This window comes from Leiobunum rupestre, chromosome 2 (genome assembly GCF_980474605.1).
Source record: "Leiobunum rupestre chromosome 2, qqLeiRupe1.1.hap1, whole genome shotgun sequence".
NCBI lineage: Eukaryota > Metazoa > Arthropoda > Arachnida > Opiliones > Sclerosomatidae > Leiobunum > Leiobunum rupestre.
In genome coordinates this window covers 27719427-27740802 of record NC_143385.1, presented here as the reverse complement: position 1 = coordinate 27740802, position 21376 = coordinate 27719427, and positions in this window count along the sequence as shown.

Below are 21376 nucleotides of genomic sequence, written 5' to 3'. Positions count from 1 at the left end.
TTATAAAACACTAAATACATAAATGAACAAAATTCGGGGGGACTGAGGGGATAATTTTAATTTGCTTCTAGTGATGGTTAGGCGATCTCTACTATGGTTCTTTTAGCTTTTCAACATACAAGGGATAATTTAAACAAAAAAATACACTCTTGATCTTAAATTTGTGAATTAAACTATCTCTTGCGGGTTTCTTCCTATATTCTTTTACTTCACAAGCTGACGGGGACGTAGGTACTTCGGGTTTCGGTCTAAATTGTCCGGCTAGGATAGGGAATCGGTCTCGGTCATCTGGTTTTCTTCCCTCGGTACGTCTAGATTTTGGGTGATCAACAGGTGCTTCGAGGGTTTTGAGGGCATTACGTTTCCCGGATTCATTACTGCTCGGCTTATACTCTTCCGGTCGGAATGTCCTGGATGTAGGTCATCTAGGTAGTCAGTGAGGGTTTGTTCGGTCATGAGGGCTGCATTGAGGGTTAATTAATATCTAAGCGCGACTTCATCGCACATTATTCTATATTTATCTCGACATGGTCTTTGTCTCACCCGGGAAACAGAGTTATCCGGGTAATGAAGGCGGACTTCCTTCCTGGAACAAGTTGAGTTCTCTTGGTTTTGTTCCGGAGATTTAAGGGCGGAGTTGACAATAAAAATCAATTGGTGACCTCCCAATTTATTTGCCTCTTTGTTGCACCCAAGACTCGTGTCCTGTTATGGGATGTATGACGTTGTCTGACTTTCAAAAAGTCCCTTGGGGTTGGTTCCGCGTGATTGTGGGGGTCTCAGTGTTTGTGGGGGAGAAGATGCCAGGAAATCACGAGTTTATATATATTTTGTCGTCAATAAAAATGTCCAGGCACACTTTTGACCTGTGACCTGGCCTTGGAAAACGTGCACTTTTAGTTGGTTTCGGGTTACCTGATAGTGGGCTAATGGCCCGCTAACATTACAAAGGTTCCATGGGAACGCTATGAGTTGAGGGAATATTACTGGTTTAGTTCGGCAAAGCTTCTGACAAAATTTGGGTGGGGTCGGTTCGGAGAGTAGGGTACCCCGGTAATAAAATGAGGAAAAGGACACCAATTATCTCCATATGCCAAGAGCTCGTAATTTTAACATTGCTGAAGGCAGGGATTTAGTTTATAATTTATATTAAGTACCGTGTTTAATTAATTCTCTCAATTTTAAATTTTATAGGGGGTTCATTGAGTTCTATCAGATTTAGAAACTATATTTCATTTGTATGTATGGTTCAAAAGTTATTTAAGTTTTTAATTTATCATTAATTTTAATTTATATTTAACACTGATTAGTTTTATTAAATAGAGCTCAAATTTCTAAGATATTTGATGTAGGGGGCTTAAAGAATACTTAACAATAACTGTCAATATAGAGGGTCAAGAGTGCGGGGGGAAATGTAATGGCAAGAATAAATAAAACAGAAAATATAAGTATGCGGGGGAAAGTGAACCTGAAGGGTTACAATTTATAAGTGGTGTCGTTTATCTAGGGTCATTTAATAAATATAATTAACTCACCTTAAATTATAATTTTATAATATGCATAATATTGTTTTAATTTTCTTTTATGGTCAATCAATCATAAAATATTTAGGTGAGTTTAGGTAGTCATAATTTTTGTATATGTTATTGTATGAAACGGATATTGGCAAGTTTTTCCCTAAACTCTGATTCCCGCCAAAATGATTCCTCAGCCATCCTTAGAAAAAAATCAAACCACGCTATTCGCAGCGCAGAGCCTGCTGGAAATTTTCCATCGCTTTCAACCGCGTATCCCCACATGGCTTAATCGCTCGTTTCCCGAATAAGGTAGTTAGTCCCCAGCCAACGGGCAGAGTCTCTCGTACTCGGAATAAAGACATACACTCTTCCTCCTTTTAGTGGTCCATAAAACTACGCGCTTAAAAAGACCCCTTTGGTTAAGAATGTTTTTCGCGAGCTATAACAGTGGCCGCGATTTCGTTTTTAGTTCCACATCGAGATATATATATATATCGAAGTGGGACTATTGCTACGGACCGAATGTCGTTAAGTGTTGTTGTAGTTTGTTTGTTTGTTGTGGAAAAGTGACGACACGGTAGATGGAGCTGCGAAAAATAAATTATATAAATTATTTTATTGGCGTCGCCGGGACTCGAACCCAGATAGCCGGTGGCCGCGTTATCTCTATTACCGACGCGTTTAAGAGTCTATAGTTGAATTCATGATGAGTTCCATTGTTTGGACTTTACTACAATTAAGTCTCTTTCAAGTCCCCAAATATGAGTCTTCAAATATGAGACTAAAGTGAAGTCTAAAATGACTCTTATTTTTATCTAATAGTGTAACCCATAATCAACTCTCAAATAACCCTCTTTCAAGTCCCCAAAAATTTGTCTCCCCTTATGAGACTAAAGTGAAGTCTTAAATGACTCTTATTTTAATATAATATTGTAACTCATAATCAACTCTCGATTAAGCTTCTTTCGAGTCTCCAGAAATGAGTCTTCCTAACTGAGACTAAAATGAGTCATTTAAATATATAATAATAAAACTCTTTTATTGAGACTAAAATATATTTTATTTAGGACCCACAATTCTGGTCTCAGTTTTTTATGCTTACATAATACCTAAAAATCCTTGATCCTACATTGAGACTAATTGGCGACTAAAGTAAGACTCCCATTTTGGTAAGGGCTGTCTTTAACTTATATATAGCCTTCTAACGTCAGCATATTATGTTATTCTACATTTGGGGTTTGTTATTGGCCAAAGTTACATAGTTCTTTCCAAGAAGGTCACGTTTTCATATTGCCTTGGTTTTGGTATTCTTACATCTGAACTCAAACTCACCCCCGCAAAGTAACTTTTCAGCTGATCTTCTCTCATCGCATTTCACTAATTAAATTAACCTCGCTCACACTCCAAATACATTCTTTGAAAAATCTTATTTTCACTCACTCTGCTCTCACTTAAATTCATAGCTTGGAAACTCATATCACGCTCCTCTCCATTGGAAGCTTAGAGCATCTCACCTCCTCTCAATTGCACTCACTGATCTCACGGTGAGAGAAGAGTGCCCATCACTGATTGTAAATGATACCACTTAAGTCCCGCGTTATTTTACGTGAGGCGAATCTACACGAGCGAAGAAGGGAGAGACGGTACGAAGTAGGAGAATATGATACAAATAGAGAGTACCAAGAATGGGAGACCGTTCAAATAGTCGTTTTGAAGAAGAAGAGACGGTACAAATAGTCGTTACGAAGAAGGGGAAGACGTTGACAAAAAGAAGATACGATACAAATAGACGGTACCAAAAAGGGTACAAGGTACAAATAGGCGTAACGAAGAAGAAGGATACGGTACAAAAGACTGTGCGAAAAACGGGAGACGGTAGAAATAGTCGTTTTGAATAAGGGGAGGCGGTACAAATAGTGTATACGAAAAAGGGGAAACTGTACAAATAAATGGTTTTAAAGAAGGGTAGACAGTTCGAAGAAAGGAAACTGTACAAATAGTCAGTAAGAAGAAGCGAAGACGGTAAAAATAGTTGGTCTGAAGAATGTAGAGACGACACGAATATTCGGTATGAAGAAATGAAGACGGTACCAATAGTCGGTACGAATAAGTGGAGAGGGTACCAGTAGATGGTATTAAGAAGGGGAGACGGCATAAATAGATGGTACGAAGAAGGGAAGACGGTACAAATAATAGGTACGAATAAGGGGAGAGGGTACAAATTAATAGACGGTACGAAGAAGGGGGATAGTCGGTAAAAATTTCCAGTGCCGTGTAGCCAGTGAGCTTGGATAAATTATGAACTGGATAAAGCACTCATACCTTCCACAAGGCATTCGCGGGTGTCTCTCGAAAAGGAAAAAAAAGCGGGCGGGATGGAAATTTGGTGTATCAAGCTTTTCTGCGCAGACGCGAGATTCCAAAAGTAACGGCTTGAAATTCAAATTCGACTTTCCGAAAATCGTATCAATAGTTTTCTTTAATTTACCATTTATTTTTAGCTTGGACGTTTTAGTAGTGGTAATAATATTATTAACTAGCATTTCTTTAGTTTTAAATCAATTATTTTATTTAAAATGGGAAGAGTAAGGCATTATGTGTACCCGAAATGCTATAGTGATTCCCGATATGGGAATAAACAACATATGTGTGGAATAACGTTCGTCCCCATTCCTAAAACAAAGAGGACACCTGAAAGATGCAGGAAATGGTTTAATTGGTTGAAAGCGGTAAGAAGTTACTTTACATTGGAAAATATTACGAAAACATGTACGTATGTTCCAAACATTTTGTGGATCAGAAAGGACCAACTCTGGAATATCCTGATCCCGTTCATAGTCAAGTAAGTCTTTTGAGAATGTTTTTAAGTAAGGAAGTAAACTGATGATGATTTCTGTAGGGTGTGGTGTCAACATTAAGAGCTGACACTTCAACCACTCATAGTGGAGAGCAACAAAATATTCGGGGTCGTCAAGGTACTGCTCTGACCGAGTTACTTGAAGCTGTGATTTCATGTGATGCTCCTAATACCGCCCAAGTTGGTTTTAATAAAAAGTCATTCGTAAATGAACCCATTCCAATATCAATTTTATTTAAAGGAAATACCACTAACATTGGCAGTATTCCAAACTCAGCGGATGATAGTGGAGAACTAGGAGAAGATGAAAATGTTCATTGCCTTCGAGAAACTGTTCCAATTCCAGATACCTCTCAAGTCGGTCATAAGCAAAGGTTGTTAGTAAATGATCTATCCCATTTAAATGTCAATTTTATTTAAAGGAAATACCATCATCTGAAGCAATGGATGGGGCTGAAGTCGAACAAACATCAACATTGACTAATGAGGCAAATACCAACATTGAAAATAATCTGGGAGCCACTGCAAATACTGTGTCTCTAGTAACTAGTTTTAGGTCTTTCCTGAAATCTGAAAAATGGTTTAAGCTTCAAGAAATCTCAAACTGGTTTTCGTCTTGTAATAATACTTAAGTACAACTCTACAGGGTCAAAAGAAATAAAATAGAAATAGATTTAACGATAAACCCTGAATTCCAATTAAAAGTGTCAGTTTTGGGTAAAACCTTAACTACTTATAATTTGATTGTTCTACCGAATTGGGTTCATGATGAAACTGAACTGTGTTGCTTATTGTCAAAATTTGATCAATTATTTGTATGCAGTGGAGTTCAAGATGAAGAACTAGTCAACTTGTTAAAAGAAAGATATCGAGGGAAAGCCTGTTTTGATTCCGGAGCTGTGCGTGCTGATATGTGCACCAGATTATCAAATAAAAACCTGCCTATTTTGTTTGAAGATAAGAAGCTTTGCTTTGAAATTTAAATCAACAAATGAAGTAAGAAACCAGAAGTACAAAACATTATCAAAAGAGGAACTCATCAAACTGATTAAAGACTCAAAGAAAAAAGAAATTCTTTCTAGATGAAAAATCAAACGTCTCCAAAAAAAGATCAAAAAATATATTGATGTTGAAGGAAAAGAACTTGGATCTGACGATGATTCGTGTCTTCAATCTATTTTAGAGAAACGCTTACCAAAAATTGAAGAAATGTCCTTTTCAGCGCTATTCCTGCGAACACAATTGAAAGTAATTAAACAGACTGATAAGCGAGGAAGAAGATGGCACCCACTTGTGATAAAGTGGTGCCTCTACCTATATCACAAATCTCCCAGCGCATACAGAAGTTTATCAATGAGAAAGTTAAAGAGCAGACTCGATCAGCTAAAATTAACAATCGCATATCCGAATAATTGAGGAATATTGGGCCCTTTTTTAAAAGTCGGTAGAATTTCAAACCAGACATAAGAAACTTGAAACAAAACAGCCCGGATTTGAAGCCGGCACCCTTTATTAATAATTAAGGAGCTAATTACTTTAATATTATTCTGCAAATATTCATTAACATTCAGATTTATTCGTGAGTTCATCAAAATATGCGAAATAAATCGTGATTGCTTAAATTTTTGATAAAATAATGGCCAGTTACCCAAATTTTCAGTATTGCAAGTTCTTGAAATAAAGGTGAGTACTGAATACGGACCGACCGTGATTAGTTTGATTTACCAAATTACATTAGAAACCTTTATTAAATTAATTTTTCAGCTTGGAAGACGTGTAAGGTTTCGCTTTTTGGCTTTATGAAATTGAATTGTTAAACAACGGACACTTACTCGAACTGTCGACAGCTTGATTATTTTATAGTCACTCATACTCATTGAAACTCTGTAACAAAATAAAATATAAGGATAATATTTCTTTCAATACACGAATTTAAAATATGCGCTGTTGAGAAAAACCACCAATAAAGTTGTTTACCAACAGACAAAGGAGTGAAAGGATAAAATGGCTGGAGCCGTTTGTTTTCGTTCTATTCTGACCAAAAAAAAAACCAAACCCATTGCGTATTGTACTATAATGAGAGCGGTTCTTACAAGCTTAACTAAATCTAACAGTGGTGAGGGTAAGGTTCCCTGAAATATTACGTCATATATTATAATTCTATACCGGAACCTTAAGCATTAATTATTTTAGGGTACACTTACGAGGAGACTACCCGAGGTGATAATCACCGATTTGGTTGAAACTAGGTGGGTATGTAGACCTTATGGTAACATGAAATTTCACCAAGGGAAAAGTTGCAATGGGCATTAGTTTTGCCATGGCAACCGAAATGGTTTTTGACAACACAGTCTGTATAGTATCCCATTAAAAAAAAACAATTGATCATTTTTTACATATTTTGATCAAATTGACCAAAATTCATCAAAATATCATAAAATTCATTTCATTTGTCAATTTTGATATATTTTTTTAGGTTTTGATATTTGAAACTTTTTTTAAATTTTTCACAGGGGTACCCTTAGAAGTGCTCAGATTCCCATGTTATTTTCAATGATAAAATAAACATACTGTGTTGTCAAAAACATTTTCGGTTGTCATGGCAAAACTAATGCCCATTGCAATTTTTCCCTTAGTGAAATTTAATGTGCTCCCAGCCAATACCCTCTAATAAATTATAGGTATTATAGGTTTGGAATCCCTAATTTATAGGTTAAATATAGGTCTAAAATTATCAATATATAGGTTTTTATAGGATCCAAATTCACGGATACTAAATTTTAATAAAACAATAAAACAAAATTCTGACTAAAAGTATCACATTTTTGCTTTTTTGGAATACATAAAGCAGCCCGGGCCACTTTTAAAATGTTAGCATATTTTATGCCTCCCACACTTGTTTCAATTTTTTCTACCTCATGCCAAAAGTGGTTGATCCGCTGAGATTCGTCCATTTTTACCCTTCCAATTGTAGTAGTTTAAAATCATTGACTAAATTACTGGAAAACTTTACATCAACAACGAATGGTAGAGATATTGCCACTCTTACACATCTCTCTAAGCTAATAGGCTTCTTGATTTCACTCGGTTTTAGAAATGGTAAATTTTAAAGATATTTTCGGAGATTTTAGAGTTTTTGATCAGATAACCTGCCATTTTCAAATAAAACCTTTGGCACAAATTTATAGAGGCGGGAGTTTCGAGAAAAAAACGTAAACAGTCCGAAATATTTTTAAACTGTCCTAATAGAATTTTCAACAAAATGTTAAAAATATAGGAAATATAGGATAAAAAAGAAATTATAGGTTTTTATAGGATTATTTTAGAATTGTAGGTAAATATAGGTATTATAGGTTCGCTGGGAGCCCTGTGTTACCATAAGGTCTACATACCCACCTAGTTTCAACCAAATCGGTGATTATCACCTCGGGTAGTCTACTCGTTAGTGAAGTAAATTAGTTTTTCATCAAAAATTGGCTGAAATTTATTGTAATAAAAACTTAAATTGTCAAACTACTAAGTATATGTTAAGGGCCTATGTTGTAAGTAACAACATAGTACACATGTAGTGTTGTATATATTTTTGGGGTTAAATATTTACCAAAAGATATTCAATCATGGTTTGAAATCTTAGCTAATCATTATCATAGCAATGTTGATTTGGCTTCATAGAATTTAAAATAATTTCATTTTATTTTTAAGCCTTCGCTGCTATGGTACGCGTGCTCCGTTCACAGAGTTTTTAGATTTGAGGTTTTAATTTGTCAACCTACTTTTTAAAATTTTACACACAATTATTTACCAAACAACGGAAATTCATTATTAAAATAAATCTATTTTTAAGGTATTCCGTTTTGGGATTTGCAACGGTGAAGGGTTTCAAATGGGTGATATCTTAAACATGCAAATAAAGTGTTGTTATTGCTTAATAAATATTTTGTTATCGATAAATAATTATCTTCCAGCCCCAAATTAAAAGAAAGGGAACTGGTTTCGTCAATTGATAATTTATTTTCTATAATTACGCAGGAATTTATATAATTAGAAGTTTCATATAAATCAACGCTACCAATGGTAGTGGCGTTGGGATGGTAACCCAAAGGTCTTAGGTTCGATTCCTGCCCGAGGTGAGATTGTTTTTTCTCAGTCAGTCTGCTATGGAACAATACGCAGAGGTATTCCTTGATTTATATGAAACTTCTAATTATATTAATTCCTGCGTAATTATAAAAAATAAATTATCAATGTTATGACTACAGGCCATCAAGGTCCTGTTATAAATTAGTTGACGTAAAATGCTACGGCACCGTCAACAACGGGTTAAATGTATCCCGTCAATAATGTGAACCAGATCGAGTCATTCTTAAATTGGATGTCCGAGGGCTTATAATTCGTGGCCTCGGTAGTCCAATGGTAGTGGCGTTGGGGCGGTAACCAAAAGGTCGTAGGTTCGATTCCTGCCCGAGGTGATATGATTTTTCTCAGTCACTCTGGTATGGTTTCATCAATCATTAAATATTAAATATTAATAAAAAAGTATTTTTTAGTAGGTAGTGAATAAGGTTTCGTACTTTCCAACGTTGGTATATTTTTGGTAATAAGTTGGGTGTACCGTTATATCAAGGGTAAATTTAATGTTGGCCCAAAATCAAACTTAACTGATGTGCATAATGTTGGACCGGCCATTATTTGTATATAGTCGGACAGCGTGACATCGGTTCCATTGGGTGGACAATTTGCCGAATAGAAAAATGACCTTTTACCCTCGACGTTGGCCTGTCGGTTTTGTGCTGCTGGGCTACATACTATCAGAGATTTACAAAATTCTTAACATATCCCGACAATAAATGGGTCTTTTATAAAGGTCGAATTTTGGTAGGCTGCCGACCAAGACCATTAACCAATTTTCAAACTACTTCCCAAACCATTTTTGACCAGCTTTTGCCCTTTACAGAATCGACTGCACTGCGAATAAATTTGTAGAACACATTAGAAATATACATAGGGATTAAGATGAGACTATTCCTCCAAAAATTAATCTTCACATTAATATCTTACTAGCAAATTATATTAGTTTGAAAAGAGAGGTAGTTAAATTGTTTGAAAATTCTAAACTATGTAGTTTCTGAAATTATGAAATAAGTGTGAAGCCCAAAAAAATGTGAAATGATTCTTTGCAAAATTAATAATTGCCATAAATACGGAATTAACTTAAGAAAATTGCAATTTTGTAATTTGTTAAATAACTAAATTTTTTACATGAAAATAATTTATTAGAATTTATAAATTATAAATTTCATTAATCGTACGTTACATTCTTAGAAGTATTCTTCAAAACTGATATTGCTTCAGTATATTAATTGATCATTGATCACGAAAAAAACAATTTATTTCTGACATCCTTCATCCCCTTTATATCGAGTAAAAATATACAAGTTCCTCAATTATGATAGCACCATTACCATAAAAATTGTTAAATTTCTTTCAAAATAAAACGTCGCTAATAACCTAGAGCTAGAAAATTAAAATTAGGATTATTTACGAAAAATCAAGTACTGAAATATGAGTGTAAGTCAAAATAGTTCAGATCTTATGTTCTCTTCCGCATGTCAAATTTATAACGCATACACAAACCAGTTTCCCTTACTGCGTTACATAATTTGTGAACGGGCCCTTTAAGTTCGTTTGCATTTTGGTTCCCCATAAACCCCCAGCCTAATTGAAGTCATATCATAGTAAGTTTTACAAATTAATTAAATTGCAAATTCAATTTTCATAAGTGCATATACATTTTCAAATTCAAATTACGTGAGACTAAAACAAAACGGAAATTCGACAAATACATTGATTGCATAAGACGTTAATCAAAAAGTAAAAACCAAGAATTATTTATGTTCACAAATAATTGGCGTTTGTAAGAAACACAAATTTGGAATATAACGTTAAAAGCAAATATCTTAGAAATTCCAAGAAAGCAAGAATACAATTCATGTATTTTTCAAAAAGTAAATTTTATAATGTTTTCGAGCCCAGGTCAGGGCTAATTTTAATGAACCTGCCACGAAATCGATTGATAAATAATTTTTGGTGTTTGATTTACAAAATTGGCATGACCGTCTTGCGATGCGGCTCCGTAGAGGTTGTCTTTGAGCCGTTCCTAGGCCAGGTTGCAAGCGCGATGGGGGATGTATTCGGGGACTTAAAACCAATAATGAGAGGGGCCGTGGGAGTGTCCTTACAATTAAGATATAAAAATTAAATCGATCAGAATGGTCCCGACAATGGGGCAACGTAGAGCATGACAACGTCACCAACCGCTGGACCGAACAGACAGTCCAAAATCGGAATGTGTGCAGATCAAAGTGGTGTAACCGGTTAAGAATTGGGAAAGCGTGGTTTATGCCATTGGGTGGAATTTTCATGACGGCCAGAAAGCGGACTGACGGTGTTGACGGTCCAAAATATGTAAGGCTTTGGAGAAGTGAGGTCAGGCGAGACGAGAGGACGAGGGATCTTAAACGCAAGGCGAATAATAAGAGAATAAGTGATCCGACGTAAGCAGATAAATTTTCAGGTTTAAGGAGCAAGGAATGTTAAGGACAATCGTTGGGGAAAGATTTTCACCAAAAATATGGTGTAAGCCGTCAAGGACACCCTTTTGTAAAGCGCAAAACGGATTCCGGTGAAGAGACGAGATCAGGAAGGCGACGCCACCAAAGGGAGGCAGAATCCAGGAGGTAAGATTTAGAGAGGGATTCCCAGTCGCCAAAGGAGATGAGAGGTCAAAGATGCCGAAGAAAAGAATTATCAATGCAGCTGAAAATTGGATTTTTGAACATTCAATTAGCAGGACGAAAATGCGAATTGTGGTCCGAATTACAAGAGCATATGTCTTGGAAGAAAACCTTGATATTTGGCTTGAAGGAGACCTCACTTCGGGACGACGAAATCCCTAAACTGCGATGAGGATTTAGAGGGTTCGGGGTAAATCATAAACAAGGAGAGGTATTGCAGTGCTTGGTAAGAACTTTCATTGTGTTACCTGCAGTTGTTAAGAACCAAAGGGGCTAGAAGGCCACACTTTGAAGCTCCCTGGGGCTCTTTTGACTCATCGTAGGAATATGGGAAAAATAAAACAGGCATACTTCTCAACTCATCCCCTACAACCCCTTAAACTTTTTGCATAACCTTTTGAAACACCCGGTTTACTGCCGGGAGTTGTGTACTTGGCAACTGTAATAACGAAGATAGGGTGGAATAGGACTATAATGCATTGTATGAAAGGGGACCTTGCTTCGTTAAATCCACTCGAAGCATACCCTTTGTATTTGGTGGGAGGCTCAAATAGTAACCTGATCGATCTTGATGGATATGATGATGTAAATGGAAAGATGTTAACTTCATGGGCAGTGTCAAATAACCGGAGTATACCGAATCTGGATGAAACGAGATGTGACGGAAGGGTTACGTGGTCAGTGCGAGGATTACCTTCGTGCAATTTTGGGTTAAATGCAAAACTGTTTTCGTCGTGTTAGAAGGGGAACGCATAATTTTTTGTCCTTAATCAACTAATTGGAATAGCTTGATCGAAAATCGCTCGATCTACGTTGCTTTCCTCGATTTGAAAAAGGGATACGATTCTGTTGATAGAAATAAGCTCTGGCAAACACTCATAGAACTTGTTATTCCCCGAAACTTCGTATCAAATCTGGCTGCACTGTATCAAAACACGCTACAAGTACTAGTTCGGGAACGTATCTACGAGTTATCTGCAAAGGCATATTGGTTTGAAACAAGGTTTTTCCTCTTTCGCCTCTGCGGTTTGCCCTTTTTCTCGTTCCATTGGAGAGAAGACTAGAAGACACAACCGCTGGTTTATACTTGGAGAATAATTCAAAATATTCAGATTCGATCAACTTCAGAATTCCTACTTTGTTTTTCGCTGATTACATTTTCAATATGGAAGAATACCCTTCTGATTTGCAAGTACTTCTCGGCGTGTGTGGATATTTCCCTGAGGATTATGGCCTATTGTTCTGAGTCTCGAAATGCAAGATCATCGCTTGGGGAGCGAAAGATTGTGAAATTCGTTTCGACCTGACAATTCAGAACCTAGAAATTACGCGAGCGGAAACTTTCGAATATCTCGGAGTGTTGTTTGTCGGAAAACCAAAATACCTGACTTCCTACATAGCCAATGTGCGCAGCAAGGCTTTAAAACTTATGGAAGCGATAAAACATAAAGGTTTACATTCTAATAACCGCTACACAGTTACTCGTACACTTTCTAAAGCAGTCGTGGTTCCTGGCCTTACGCACTCGAAGTGCTTTGTTATACTCCGGAAGTAAATCGTGGTCTTGATCAAGTACAGTTTTCCGTTGGTAAGTCGGTGGTTGGCGGCAACTTTTAGTCCTCTCACGAAAGGAGTTTTGTCTGGGTCCGTGATACCAGGATTACCAAATAACGGAATGTTGGTCAGGGCCTTCACATCAACGTCATCAAGAGAGAAGTTAAACTTTAGTGCTGCTAGGTTTTCGGAAAGGGAATTGTAAAATCGGGAATGACATGGGCGCGGTTGGTTAGTAAGGAAATGATAACCAAGTAAATGGGAATGTCCGAGAACGAAATTGGAAGCGGGGATTCGGTTAGATTGAGTGGGCGCGGTCTGCAAAAAAGAAGTGACACTGGCGACGCAAAAGCAACGAGTTTTTTAGCTATCGAGAGAAGTGCTTAACATCCAACTGGTTTCGGTAGAAGACAATGCTATCTTATCATCCCACGAAAGTCTCAAGAGGGGATTGACAACAGTTAACAACATCCTCCGGAGGATTCAAGACTTTGAATTTATACAACAAGACACTGGTTGCCAACTGATTGGCGATAACAACGCTGCCGTATAGGGAAGAATAGGGCTAAATGAGCCTCCAACGAGCGAAGACACTTTGAGTTAATTAAATCTCCAAGAAGAGTATTAAGTCGAAGGGCGAGTATTTTTTCAAAAAATTGGTTATCGACGATTGTCAACGGAAGTGGTCTCCAACTAACAAGATAACGGGGATTGCCCTTCTTTGGCAAAAGACACAACACGGACTTCGAGAAAATCTTCGAGTAGGGATAATTTTTATGATATTTAAGCAGTTCTCGATATACTTGCAACATGGATTGGCCTAGCACGTCCCATATGGTATTGTACAACTATTTAGGGAGCCCGTCTAGAAAAAGGGAATGACTCCGGGACATGTATTTGAGTGCACGGTGAAATTGGTCAAAAGAGATGGAATTTTTAAGTGATTCGGTAAAGCCGAAGATGTGGCTGTGTCAGAATTTGGAAAAGAGTAAAGATCGGAATAAAAATAAATAACAGATTCACGTAGAGACCAGCTCTCCATTCTTGTCAACAAAACATTCTACATCGGTTTCATAGCGGAAACGCGAGAAGTCGAGCGGAAAAATTTCGCGGAGGGCTGATAGACCTTCGTGACGTGCCCATTCCTCTCTTTAAAAGAGCGTCCTTCGCGTAGTTGTTAAAAATGACTTGTTAATGCTTGAGGATAATGATTGGAGAGATGGTGTGCTGTCGTACATAATCAACTATGCTAATTGGGAGCGGTTTATGCTGTCAAACAGTCTGACAAGAGAAGAGTTAGTTTTGTTGGTTTCTGTTAAAATGAAGAATGTATACGGAACTTCATTAAGTTAATTGAAAATCCGTTCTTGTAAATTTTACCGGGCTTTCGAGGTTGGAAACTTCATCATAGCTTTGTTTGTAGATCGGGATCTGTGTAAGAGGCGCGTGTGATTTCAATTTGGTCAAGGACCGTGCCATAAGTGGATATTAGATCGCTCAGATCGAAATTTTCCAAATGTAACGGCACAACAGAGACAGCAACTCTCGTCCGCGAATAAATATCGGTGGTCTTTAAACCAAGGTCTTTTTCGGCATGAAGGCCTTTTGTTTTCAATTCAGTGGCCCATATCGAGTACGTGAAAAATTATTGAAAAGTTCTTTGAACTCTTCCAAACGAATAGATTTTAACGGTATTTGTAGCATTATTGATGACATATATGAGCTCCTTTTTTTAATATGGAAAATTCGTTGCTTCAATCAGGAAACGAATAACGAAACGTGAAATAGGAACATAATTATTGATGGCATATATATATTTATAAACACATTTATATTCTTATAATTTATATATCTAGCCAAAGCTTAGGTGCCTTGGGCACGAAAAACAGGGTAGCATAGTGTCAATTAGATGAGCATGGAAAGTTTTATTCAAGGAAAGGTGATAAACTTTGTTCCTTGGAAGAGAGTTTGTGCTTGATGGCTTAGCCTTTCAATTGCACATTTTTACCTTTAGCTTATTTGTGGAGTCGGACTTTGCTGTACAATATTTTTTTAATCAGACTTATGTGATGATGTTCGATGCCCATATCGGCATCAACCATATGTTCCAAAATATTTGATAAAATCTCGATGTCAACTATATTTCGCAGAACTGCAAGTGCAATATCCCAAGAGATCTTATTACATTGCATCGTTACTGTTACATTTTCACGAACGCATGATTCTGTGAGGCGGCATATTTCATAAAACAATTTTTTGAAGGTTTATGCAAACGACCATTGTTCTTGAGTTGAGTGAATCTTGAATGCCTGTTGTAAAAGTGATTGTGCTCATTTGGTTCATCTTTAAATGGTTGCAAGAAAATATCACACTTCATAATCCTCCATGGTTTTGGAACCATGAAGCCAACAATGTAGAAAATCCAATTTTCTGGGAAAATTTCAGTAGCAACTTGTAATTTCTTTATTTATAGCAAAAATATATTATTTTGATAAGATTGTTCTATTATTTTGAAACCTCAGTTGGAATTGAGTTTTTAACAAATCTCCGTTTCCCATTATTCAGTTGTTTTACTAACAAGGAAATGGTCGCTTCACAGTAAATCGTCTCTAGATGGAGACCAGTCCATCCGATTTACCACATCTATCCTTTTTAACAGTACTTTGGGTTTCAAAAAAGGAATTATGTTGTAATACCACACAGTTAAAAACAATTGTACGTGAATATAACTTATAACACAAATATCATGTCATACTCTAGAAATGAAACATCTTTGTTAATTTCAGAAAACTTTTGACAATGTGCAATAGCGCAATTTTTTACCAAAACAATTATTTTGATCAAAGCTCCATTTTATTTTGGGGACGCAAACTTATCTACTAATACGCCTTATTCCAATTCCACGCGATATTCACGGTACTTCATTGTTATCGATAGATGGCGCTACGCAGAATTCCGCAGAAAAATATCTGTCGTCCGCTAGCTGTCGTTTGCGTGTGTTTTCGAGGTTCTTACTCCAGTGCAGGGTATCTAGAATAATTGTATATTACGGCTCCATTAAGTTAAAATCGGTTTTATCAAAATCTCTAAAGGCAGGGTGAACCAGGTGGTTAATATGTCTTGGAATTGCAAATACGGCAATAAAACAAATTAATGGCAGACTCGCGACATACGGCAGATATAAGATCTTGAAGAATCATCGAATTCTAACCATTCTAACAAGGAGAAAGTCCCCTAAAATCAAACTTTGGTCGCAAGTGTTACCTCCCTTTTGAGAAAGTTCGACTTGCTACTATTTAAAACTGCTTGATTTAATATTTATCACGTAAAGTTTATCGGATAAGTTATTAGATCGGATGGTATAAACTTCATTATCACAAAAAAAAAGCCAGCCCGAAATGGTTGAGAGCTCGTGCTTTGTAAAATCTTATTTCAGAATTTCTTATTTTTAAAAAAAACTCGACATAACATTTCATTTTGCCTTTGAATAAAATCGAGTGTTTCGCCCGGAAAAATGTTTAAAAGTCTTAAAAATATAGTTGTTTTTCACAACTGGTTATCTACTATACTTGAAATATTAACGAATTGAATTGAAAATCTCATTTAAAATTGAACTCGTAAATGCTTTTTAGGACATTTTAAATTCCTTAAATCGAAACAGTTTTTGTTTCCAAGTAAGATGCTACAGTCTTTTATTTTATATTACTTAAATAAATCAGCTAACACATTTCATCTTCTCGACAATCACAAGTGTCCAAGGCTGCTGAACTATCGGTGAACGATTTTACGTCAAAAACTCCACATTTGCGAAAATTCAGCTTTATGCAGAAAATTACTAAAATTTAAGTTATTTTTAATTTAAAATTTTAAAATGAAAACCATTTTTTATTTGAAATATTTAAGAACATTTTGTTAAAATTAAATTTTTAAAAAATTAACTGAGAAGTTTATTTTTTAGGGTCGAGATCACTATATTTATACCGTATATTTTCAAAATATACATTTTTATTGTCTAGATCACCATTTTCTCTAAATCACTTTAAAGATACGAGTTCTAGCTGCGCTCACTCCGCCGTTCAATTGACCAATCAAAGTATAACTGATAGCGTAGGTAAAACATTTGACTTTGAAAGAACCTAAAATGTATTAGTGCATTTTGCTTTCAAATCTTACTTGCAACTTCAAGAAAAAGTTAAACAATCTGTCTTCCATCCACTTCTATCAATTCGGGGTAGAAAATAAACTACGGTCACCGTTCTGTTAAAAGATAGATTCGTTCATATGCTATGAGCTACGACTTCTGTCCTATAAATTTATTTTCGCTTAATCGTGTTAAGCACCCTTTATAATGCTGAAACGGAAATTTTTTAATGCTTAGTCTGCACTACCAAGTTATTTTGAAACAAAATCTACAATTAATGGTAAGGGGGAGGGAAAAGTTTGGTCACGTGAATGCGCTAATCTTATTATGCTATTATAAAAATTACTATACATCGATTGCGCTACCACTCTAATGAACATCTGCGTCGAGTAATGTGGCCGGTGGCCTGGCGCTCTGTGTTTTATCACGGAAGTGGTTTAATATCCTAAGTAACCAAATACGTTCTGTTAAGTGATGAAATAACCGAAACAAATCGATGTGGTTTTAAAATTAGCTTTTTTTGAGTTTTTCAATTATTATTATTTTTAATAAATTTAAAATAGTGCCTATAAATCAAAAAAGCTCTCGGAACTTCAGAAAAAAGATCACCCAAATAATAATTATCTTTGTAAAATGTAAATAGACCGGTTGTAAAAAGGTTCTGCTCTATTGAATCTAAAATGGGGAGAAATAAGGTATAAAGACAACACTGAGATAACCTACGCTTTATTAAATAGTATAATCACGCTTACTCGGACCATTTTAGCCAAGTTTTCGAAGAAATCAAGGCCCATGTTCTCTAAGCGAATAAACTTACCTCAGCAGTTCTTATTTAGTGAAACTAATTCATAATATAGCCCGAAATTAGTTTGTTGTTGTTCATTAATGACTGATTCTGACCACTTAAAAAGCTTTAGTTAGCGTAGAGTTAAAGAAAAAATCAAACGCATCCTTTTGGAATAATATTATCTAAACAAAACTATAAATTATGTATATTACTAAATCATCAAAGTAGTATATAGTGAAAAAAGTCAACCTGAATATATTAGTTGATCCAAAGCACGATTGCTATCGTCGGACCGTTTTAAATGTTTAAGTATTTTTGTATCATTTCTGCAATAGCTTAAGTACTTTTCAATTAGACACACGGTTAGAAAAACCAACTGTCATTAAATCACGCTAACTAATACCTGTTAAAATCATGTGCCGGTTTTTAACACACAATCCCTTAAAAATGTGTGTGTACTATATTCATCCTCTATCGCTTGTAGTAAAATGGTTCATCAATTGAAATAAAAAGTCAAACCCTCGCTATAATTTTTAGTCATTTGAAATTGAAGCCTTAGAAGTTAATCATTTGCCCGTTTTAGTGATCTTTGTCAATTTTAGATTTCAAATATACATATTTTTAAATTAAGACTGACTTGGATAAAAATTCTATTTTAAGTTAATGCACTCCTCATTTCCGATATACATTTTCGGCTACATTAAGAAAATTTAATTTTAAGTAAGATTTCTGATGATTTCTCGGGACCCCACAACCAGTATATGCACTTATGTGATATTTGAGTCTAGTACCAATTTAAGATTCAGAATACAAGTGCCATCTGTCTTTAAATATTTAATCTTCAAACTTCGAAACTTTTACGAATTTGGTCAATTGGATACTTTCGATGGTTGCTATACAGTGTGTTGACTATGCTTCGTTATGATATTTTAACTATTCTTAGATAAGGTGTTTGCTATGTTATGTTATGCTATTTTGTTTATCGCTATTAAGGTTTTAGCTATGACCAATTAATTTATCTCTGAACTTATTAGATACCGGGTTTTTTTTATTATACCAATTAACAACCCTTACGAAAATGACTTGATCCAATTTTGGACATTGGATCCAATTTGTATCAAGCTATATCCTGAAGGGATCAAATAAGGATAAACTATTTCTGGATCAAATAATCGTTATCAAATTTGGATCCAAAAAAATCTTTTAACTAAGAACTGGATCCAAATTTGATTAAAATTGGTTTGATCCAATAGCATTGGATCCAAATTTGGATGCAAATTAATTTGATCAAATAAAATTGTATCAAATTTAGATCAAAAAAATCTTTTAAGTAAGAATTGGATACAAATTTTACCCAAATACGTTTGATCAAATAAAATTGTATCAAATTTAGATCAAAAAAATATTTTAACTAAGAATTGGATCCAAGTTTCATCATGCTGGTCCCAGTCGGGATCCAAATCTCTTTGCATGCCAACTGGATCCAAATCTCATTGGATCCCAATTTGATTCAATCTCATGGGATCCCACTTTGATCCAATCTCATTGGATTCCAATATGTATGAAATTGTGATATATATTGGATCCCAACTTAGGAAATTGGATCAAATTGTGATATATATTGGATCCCAATTTACGAAATTGGATCCAATTGGCATTCAAATTTTATATAATCTATCCTTACTTAATCCAATTTGGATCCCAATTTGATATAAATTGGATCCTAAATTTTATCGAGATGTCTTAAAGTAAAAACAAAATTGGATCCAACTGTAATTGGATCCCTGTTTGATCTGTCCAATTTTTTTATCACATTTGGATCCAATAAATTAAATCAAATTTGGATCAAATTATGATCCTCCATTTTCGTAAGAGATGATCATTGATGAAATTAATTTTTCACTGGATAAATGACATGGTAATGAGCATCGTTGTTAATACGCAAGATTGTTGAGAAAGTGCTGGTTTTGGTAAAATTCCTTAAGCCTAATTCATCAAACGACTTTTGAAGGGTGTGACTAAAACTCAGTTGGGTCTGGACAGTCTTGACTGAAGCGAATAGTAGGAATCTACTTTCTTACTGTACGTAAAATTATTATGCCATGGGAACAAGTTCACATATTCTGGACGAAGTGTTTATAATACAGTAATGCTTTAGTCTAGATATATATTATTTTTCAATTCTAGTCTGAACGAAGTGACTAAAATGCAGTGATGCAGTAGTTAGCGAACTACCTGCGATCGTTGGGCTTAATACTATTGTCCATTGGACTATGGAGGCCACGTCTGAACAGGCCTCGGACGTCTAATATTTGAAAGAAATGTTAGGTTCTATATATTTCTACAATTGCTTAAACCCTTTTTTTTTCTAAACCAATAGACAAATATATCATGAGTGATTTCTTTTTAAATTTGAATTTTCGAGACCTGTTTATACACGATCCGCGTAGCTCAAAGGAAAAGGTCCTAGGTGCCCAAACTATGTAATTTTTAAACGTCTGATATGTGACGCATGTGCAAGGGTTTTCACTGATTAAAAGTAGTACTGATATTGAAAGGCAAATTCTTATTTTAAAATTTAAATGTTAATACCTTGTGTTTTGACCATCTCGCTCTATATGGTATTACAATTTTTAGAAATACAATATTCATGTTTCTTGGACAAAGTTTCGATTCCACAATTTTGATGACATGCAAACTACATGTACTCAGTTTAGTTGCGGTGCAAGTGGGATCTGGCCGAGCGTGTCAATCTCGAACTAAGGTTCAGTAAGAAATTACGCATAACAACAAAATAATTATTATATTTTTTTACTTATGGTTTTGTTGATGAAGTAAGTGTTGCCAAAATCAAATGCCAACATCTCTCTCGTACAAGCGTTTCATTTCGTGTTCGATTTTGTTTTATTGTGCAACGTTATAAATATTGCACCAATACCCTAACAAAAACAATAAATTTACAGGTGAATTGCAGCTTTTCTACAGTTACAGCCGCATTGTAGACCCACTACAGTTATTTTTCAGTCGAATTACAGACTCTCTATAAATACAGCCACATTGCAGCCCAACTTAAGTTTTTTTTGCAGGCGAATTGCCACTCTTTTACAGTTACAGCCGCATTGTAGCCCAGCCTTAGTTATTTTGCAGATGAATTGCCACTTTTTTACAATTGCAGTCGCATTGTAACCTTCTGCAGTTATTTTGCAGTCAAATTGCAGCCCTTTCGCATCTGCGGTCGCCCCTCTGCATTTTTTGGCAAAACCGATTTGCAGCAACGTTACAGTTTTATCAGGCACAAAGTGGCACCAGTATAGTAAACTTCAATTTCAGTGCAAACTCATTACCGTTCTTAAAGTGGAATGATATACCTAGTACAGTGGCAAGACACTTTCCAGTCCCACCACATTTACTTTGTAGTACAGAATGTAACTTAACCCGCAAGTTATTTTAAAAATTCCTTAGATATATGAGTGATTTAGAGACATTCCACTACGTGTGAATTAACAACTGACCATTTTGTCAAGAAAACTCATTTTCTTAAAATTATCTCCAAAATGCATATAACCCTCAAAATTAAAGTCGTTTTTGATGGGAAACGAGTTGCTTTTACCTCGAAGGTAGGTTTTTTATCAAGTTGTCTTTTAACTTAAATTTTCTTAATATAAATTAAGAGCTATTCTCCATAAATATGAATTAAGAGCTATTCTCCATAAATATGAATTAAGA